This window comes from Amblyomma americanum, chromosome 6, assembly GCF_052857255.1.
Source record: "Amblyomma americanum isolate KBUSLIRL-KWMA chromosome 6, ASM5285725v1, whole genome shotgun sequence".
In the NCBI taxonomy this organism is placed as follows: domain Eukaryota; kingdom Metazoa; phylum Arthropoda; class Arachnida; order Ixodida; family Ixodidae; genus Amblyomma; species Amblyomma americanum.
Genome location: NC_135502.1, coordinates 22,929,245 through 22,935,934, shown reverse-complemented (window position 1 = coordinate 22,935,934; position 6,690 = coordinate 22,929,245). Strand labels below are relative to the sequence as shown.

The following is a 6,690-nucleotide window of genomic DNA, read 5'->3' as shown; positions in this document are numbered from 1 at the left end:
ATGAACACTCGGAACAGAACCTGCTGCCCTTTTTTCTGAGTGTCCCGCGGAATGGTGTTACCTCAGCTATCAGGTTCACCGGTACCAGTGTTTCAGTATCTCGAAAACATCTCTGAGTGAAACCAGTCTGAGTAAAATTAAGTATTTGCCTTTCATTCCTAACACACGCGGAGTAAAAAGATGACCGCTGTTCTAATTTTGTTGTCACTTTCGCGTTAGAGACCAAGAAAGCTCAAAGAAAGCTGTCAGAAAGAACTCATACCAAACAGTTTTGGACGAAAGCGTTTTTGAATGGGAAATAATTTAGGAGCGCATTTTTTCTTATATTGCAAGCTTTAACTACAACAATCATTATATCCGTGGGTCTACCGCCGGAAGGTTTGCATTTTTTTGCAATAGTCAAAAGCGTTCCCTATTGGTTTTCTAAGGAACTCTTAATTTTTAGATGCGAAATATGAAAAACCTTAAACAGATAATGCTCCACATTGAAAGAATGGACCATTAGCTTCAATATATTCATAAAAGAAGCCTACAATTTTTTCAATATTCAATATATTTGTCCAAGAATGTCATACATTGAATAGTGCAGACGTTGGCTTCAAAGCATTATGTTTTTCTTTTTTTGACCAAAAACACTCAAGCACCTCAGATGTCAACCTTTCTTTAATTCATAAAATAACTGCCAAATGTTATGTAGCCTACCGATCTCGGGAAGCTGGCTTCCTTTCAGTGTTTGCCACATTTGTGAAACGATGCGGGAGAGATGCTAGTAACGTCCCCGAAAAAAAAAAAATTCCCTCAATGCTTACATCAAACTTTTCAGTGCTCTACCACAAAATTATCATTCAAAGAAAGCCAAGTTTTTCGCTTTCGCACAACTTGTTGAAAGCAAAGGACTCCGTTCCGCAGTGATAGTGGACGATTTTATGGACAGAAAAAAAATTTAGGCTACAATATCATCAGGCGCAGTCTTTATTCAAAGTAGAGCTGTCACCGTATCCACGAACCACCGCAGTCGCTTCGTGGCGATTATGGTTTGATATCCGGGTCATCGATGCAGAAGTGGGTCGTGTTGCAATTTTTCATGCAACATAATTTTCCGCTTTTCTCGCACTGCAGTTCTTCGCATGTTTTCCCTTCGGGCTTGTAGCGGCTGCAGTCTTCATTGTCTTTCTGCACCAAGCATGTGGTCACCACCACTCTTTCTGCACCGGCTGAAAAGAGAATAGCGTGCGAGGACTTCGTATATGTGACGCAGTCTTCAGAAAAGAATTTGCATTCAGCATTGATAAGAGTCGATAGCGAAAATTTATCATGCAGTGGAGCTAAAAAAATTATAAGGTCTACGCTTGTTGCGTCACTCCAAAATTAAGCAGGAAGTCAAGCGTAAAGTAATCAAATTTTCTTTTTAGATATCTGCCCATTTCCCCGCTTCTTAATCCCTTACATCACAGAAAAGTCCAGGTGTCCACTATTACAGTGGTTTCCCTCATGGCTGCTTTTGAAACCTACGCAGATGCTCAGTCTTCGTGGCTTCAGCAGAGCAAGGATGGCTGTGGCTCGAGCTATGCTTTGCTGTAGCGTTCCGTTATGGGCCTACGGGTTTTCGTTAGCCAATGACGGCCGCATTAGCGAGTAGTGGCTGCGCTTTGATTGAAACGAAATAATCAAAAGTGTGACAGCTTGTAAGCGTAGGTTATGCATTGATTGATACCTTTGGCGCTAACAAGAGACGAACACGCACGCAGGCGTTTGGGTTACTTCTCTTCACCTCCGGTCTTGTGTTCGCGCTGAATGTGCCAATGAATGAATCAAGGCTACACAACTTCACCCTCCTCTCATAGCTGCCATTTTGCTTCCACCACATCCTTTCTCCGCTATGAGGGTAAAGCAGACAAGTGCTGCAAGATCCATTCTCATTTCTATTTCCACCCTTACCCGCTTCCCCTCATCCGCGCGAAATGAGAGCGTGCTATTGTGACGGTCTCATGACCACGGAGCGAGACCTACCGCGGTCTGAGCTATTCGTCGGAAACCGCCTAAGGTGCCCTACATAAAGCTCTCACGTAAAAAAAATATGAAAAGTCCTAGAAATGAAACCTCACCTTATCTTAACTCATTACGAATCGCAAATGCTGGACTGAGCGCGTTCGCAGAGGTTGCTATGACAGTATCGCATGAGCGTCTAAGAAGGGGCTCCCATCAGGGGTGTTGTTAATAAAAACTACCATTTTAGAGCGAATGACGGCAAAAATAGGCGCTATTATAATGTCACCAAACGAACAAAATTTTTTTTGTTCGGTTCAACCAACGAGTAGATTTTCTGCAGCCGCGACATAACCGGTTGTGGTTGATTCGTAAAACCGTTCAGCAGTACGAGAATGCCGTTGGTATGGCAGGAATTTTTGTCACAGCAACCAGCATTTGTCTCGTACAGAGAATAAAAAATATTAAGCTCCTTTTTTCTAGTTACGAAGTGCCGTCTATTCGCCGTTTTAAGGTCACAAAGGAAGAATATATATGCACCCGGCTTAGTTTTCTTTCTCCAGGTATTTGCATTTGATTCCTATATATATATATATATATATATATATATATATATATATATATATATATATATATATATATATATATATATATATATAAAAGCGCTGGTTTGATGCATGTAGTTGTCAATAGCTGATAGCAAAACACAAATAATTTCACTCATGATCTACGAGGCTGTCTTCAATATGCTGCCCTAATGGGAAAAAAGGCACAAATGAATTCAAAGAAGATTTCGTTCCGCAAATCTTGTCAAAGCGCCGCCATATCACTATCAATAAACCCATTGAACGCGCTGCAGTATGGAATATCTGCGAATAAAACACAACATATATGCAGATTTATTATATCTCACTACAGCTGTGCCCATTTCAGGTACAGCCAGTTAAACCGGTGGCAGGTAGCACGTATATTTTCCAGTGCGTTCGCCCTTAAGCATAGAGGCCCGTAGAGCACACCGCAGCCTGTACTCTATGGCTTATGGCTACTGATTGAGTCAGTGACTTTTTTAAAGGTCATTATACGACTAAGGCCTTTACGATGAAGAAAAAGTTAATGCTAGTTATTGCAACAAAAAGATTTTGTTGCCAAAGCAAGTAGCAGTTTCTTTATGTGCATGCTCACCAAAGTCGCCCCAAAGGTTCAGCGTCACGCAGATGAGGAATACGAAGGCAGAGAATGCGAGCAGAGTTCTGGGCTTCATGATAAGACGAGGGGAGAAGTTCGCTCAGAGGCAAAGACGTTTCTTTTAGCTTACTTCCCAGTCAGGCAACGAATGCCAAACCTCTCCCCTTTTTATACCTATTTTATAGTGTAATGTAAAGGGATTACTGACACTGCCCACAGGAAGAGCGTAGGCGTTTCTCTTGTGTCGGCCTTGCCTCGTGCCAACTTTGCCGTAAATTTTCTCTTGACAGATCTGGAGACTTATCAGTGTTTCTGGTGCCAGCGCTTACCACAGCCTCAGTGTTCAGATCTTCAACATCAAATACGACAAGAGAAACATGTTGAGAGTCGTAAAATCTGCGTTGCAGCATTTCCAGTCCGTTTGCACCACTCAGCTAGCCTGACGTCAGTGTAAGCAGTCTGGCTGCACTCACACACACAAAGAAAATGATGAAACCGCAAAAGTTTCTGCGCTTGCATGAATTCATTGTAATTATTCAGTATTGCAGCCTGAATGCTGCGAAGAAGCTTACACTTTTCTACTTCGTGGAATTCCTAGCCAAACTTTGCTTCAAAATTAAAAACACCCGAAAAAAATAAAGGCGTGTTGCTGCGCTACCCCTTATCTCCGCCGTAAAACAGCTGGGCTTTTCTGGTTCATGTTAGAAATGCGCAGATGATTTTAATTTTGTTTCACAGAAAAGTGTCGTCAAAATGGTCTGCATCTTCATCTGGCAGTTGGAATGAGTGAATCCCTAGATGCCTTCTTCAGCTCAACTTTGTGTGCAACTGAAATATTCTCCAATTGCCCCTCGAATGAGTGACTTTCGTCGGAATGAAACTGCCAACGTGGGTGCTGTCTTTGGGGTCGGACTTGGAAGCCGGAATATGGTTTTCGCGTGCCACAGAGATTCAAAATGGCCTTGGTTGCTTGAGCCTGGAGCGAAAAGTAGGCCTGATATCTGGTTCTGTCAAAGGTGATTCATCTTCGGTGAGGCTTTAGAAGCGTGCTCGGGAGAGAGAGTATGCAATGGAGCGCTGAGGAGCAACTACGTATCAATATTTCTCCGTTATTTTGTTATTTAGGTTCCTTTGTGGTTTTGGAGGTTTAACGTCCCAATGCGACTCACACTCTGAGGGACGCCGTAGTGAAGGAAATTTTGACCACCTGGGTTTTTTTTTTTAACATACACTGACGTCGCACAGTACACGGGCCTCTATAATTTCACCGCCATCGAAATTCTACCGCCGCGGCCGGGAACGAACCCGCGTTTTACCGGTCAGCAGCCGAGCGCCATAACCACTCAGCCACCGTGGCGGCTTCGTGGCCGAGGCATTGAAAGCACTGCTGCACGCTCTGTTGCGAGAACACTGCGAACAGACATATTGGCAGGACACATTCTATTAATTACTATTCAAAAAATTTGTTACATTCTATTGATTACTATTCAAAAAATTTGTTATTCGCAACACACATAATAGGCTCATGAAAACTGAAACGTGGCGCTGAATTGATTTCCAAGCACCAAATCTATAAAAGTGCGATTTTTCATGACTGGTTTTGCGAAAGCTAGACTTGGGTTTGTGTGAGTGTTATACGTGGACACTTCAAGTTCACTACCTCTATGGCAGCGTCTTGTAGACAGTTCCGCTGCTAGGCCCGAGCACGTGGTATATAACACCGACCACGCCAGATAAGCTCTCATGCAGACGATATGCAAAAGACGTCTGTGTTGCTTTGCGATGTCAGTGCACATGAAAGAACCCTGGGTGGTCGAAATTATTCCGAAACCCGAAACTACAGCGCCTCTGTCGCTTCCACTTTTCACTTCTTTCGTCCCTTCCCTCACGTTGTCCCGGTTGGTCGGTTGCGTCCATGGAGAAGGAGTCAGTTAATGTGTCTGCTTTTTTTTTTTAGAACCAGTTTTCTATTCTTCCCTCTTCACGCCTCTGCCATTCCCAAGGCCCGGATTTAGCCACTGTAAAACACGCGAATACGCGGCGTTTACTCGCCAAACACTGTTATGGCCGTAAAAATGGCCCCTGGTGAATTAAATATGATCAAATTATCGTAATAGTTCGGGAAGTGTTGCCCAAGCTAGCGTATGCCCGAGAACCAACAATACCACAACAAAACTTGACACCTGAGCAAGTCATCTTCAACGTCGTGTCTACCCCTCCAACAGCACGCCACCAGTTCAATGCACATGCGGCAAAAGACAAATTCGCTTGAGAATAAACTTGAAAGTCAGTAGTTTCGATTTGGCATGTGTGTCTATATTCTGCTTCCTTTTTTTTTCGGTGGTCGAAGAGAATAATTCCGACTTCTTTTTTTGTATGAACCATGTACTACTACGTAACAAGCTGACGACTACTTTGCTGGCGATCTCCTACGCATTTTGCCATTGTAATTTTGATCTGCTGCAGCTGTGGTAACTGGCTTTTACCATGTCTCGCGTAGCGTGAGCCAAGTTTTGTCAGTATAACAGATGCACCATGCTCGACGAAAGCTACCACAATGTGGTATGCCAGCTAGGTCAAACAGGGCATTGTCGACCGCACACCAAACCAGTCGTTTTCATTAGATGGTTAGAGAGCACCTAAGCGACTCATGCGATACAAATATTCTCACTTAGTAATTTGTAAAGCATAAAAGGAAACCACGCATTTAATAGTTCCTACGCCTGCATGTTTCCTGAAAAGAATTTTTGGTTTTCATGTTATATTCTCTGAAAGAACCTCGTGAAACCCCTAAAGAGCAAAAGCACCAAATGCAGCTTCCTAGAATACGCCAATGTTTGTTCGATTTCAGCTGTGTTTCCTAATGCCCTAATGAGGAGAAAGTCCTTCGCTTTGAACATGAACGCTATATGCATATCAGTGCATCTGTAGCACAATTTGCGCAGCAGTTAACATCATTGCGTGCAAGACTGAGAGAGAAGTAAGATTATTTCTATGGTCCTTTGCGGTTAAGCGTTATTCACGGTTAGAGCCTATCCTTTCGGTGCGATGGCAACGTATTGGAAGGCCCATGAAGTGCTTGTTCAGCCCAGCTATGCATGCCCGATGTCCCTTCTGGATATGACGTTTTGACGTCGCTGGATCACAATGCCGATGAACAGTTGTCAATCGGAATGAGCCTATCTTCCTACAACGATAATTCCTTATCCTACTAGCATGGAAGCAACGGTTTCCATCTTGTCAAGGCCTGAACACAGCTTGGCTAGGTTTGTAGGGCGCCTCTCTCGCGCCCTTCAAACCTAGCTCAGTGTAAAAGTATCTCGGGCAGGTGCGAGCTGAACATCACAAATAAAGGTATCGAGTGCACCACGAGGCTTCAACTTTCTGTGTTATTCTTCTATGCAAGTTGTCTTGTTAGCGGGACTTTTATGGCTTATCCCGGACGCGCTATCCAGCTGGTATTGCAGCCAGAAACGGGTTGCATCTGACGTGTTTTCGAAGCAGCTTTCTCACAGCAGC

General features: G+C 43.6%; 1 long non-coding RNA gene across 1 annotated transcript; it reads right to left on the bottom strand.

Moving 5' to 3' along the window:
• Positions 1–956: 956 nt before the first annotated feature.
• On the bottom strand, positions 957–3,334 carry LOC144094594 (uncharacterized). The gene is made up of 2 exons (XR_013306525.1): positions 3,169–3,334; positions 957–1,214 (listed from the first exon to the last, which is right to left on the bottom strand). It is a non-coding gene; the product is annotated as an uncharacterized LOC144094594 (long non-coding RNA).
• Positions 3,335–6,690: the final 3,356 nt, after the last annotated feature.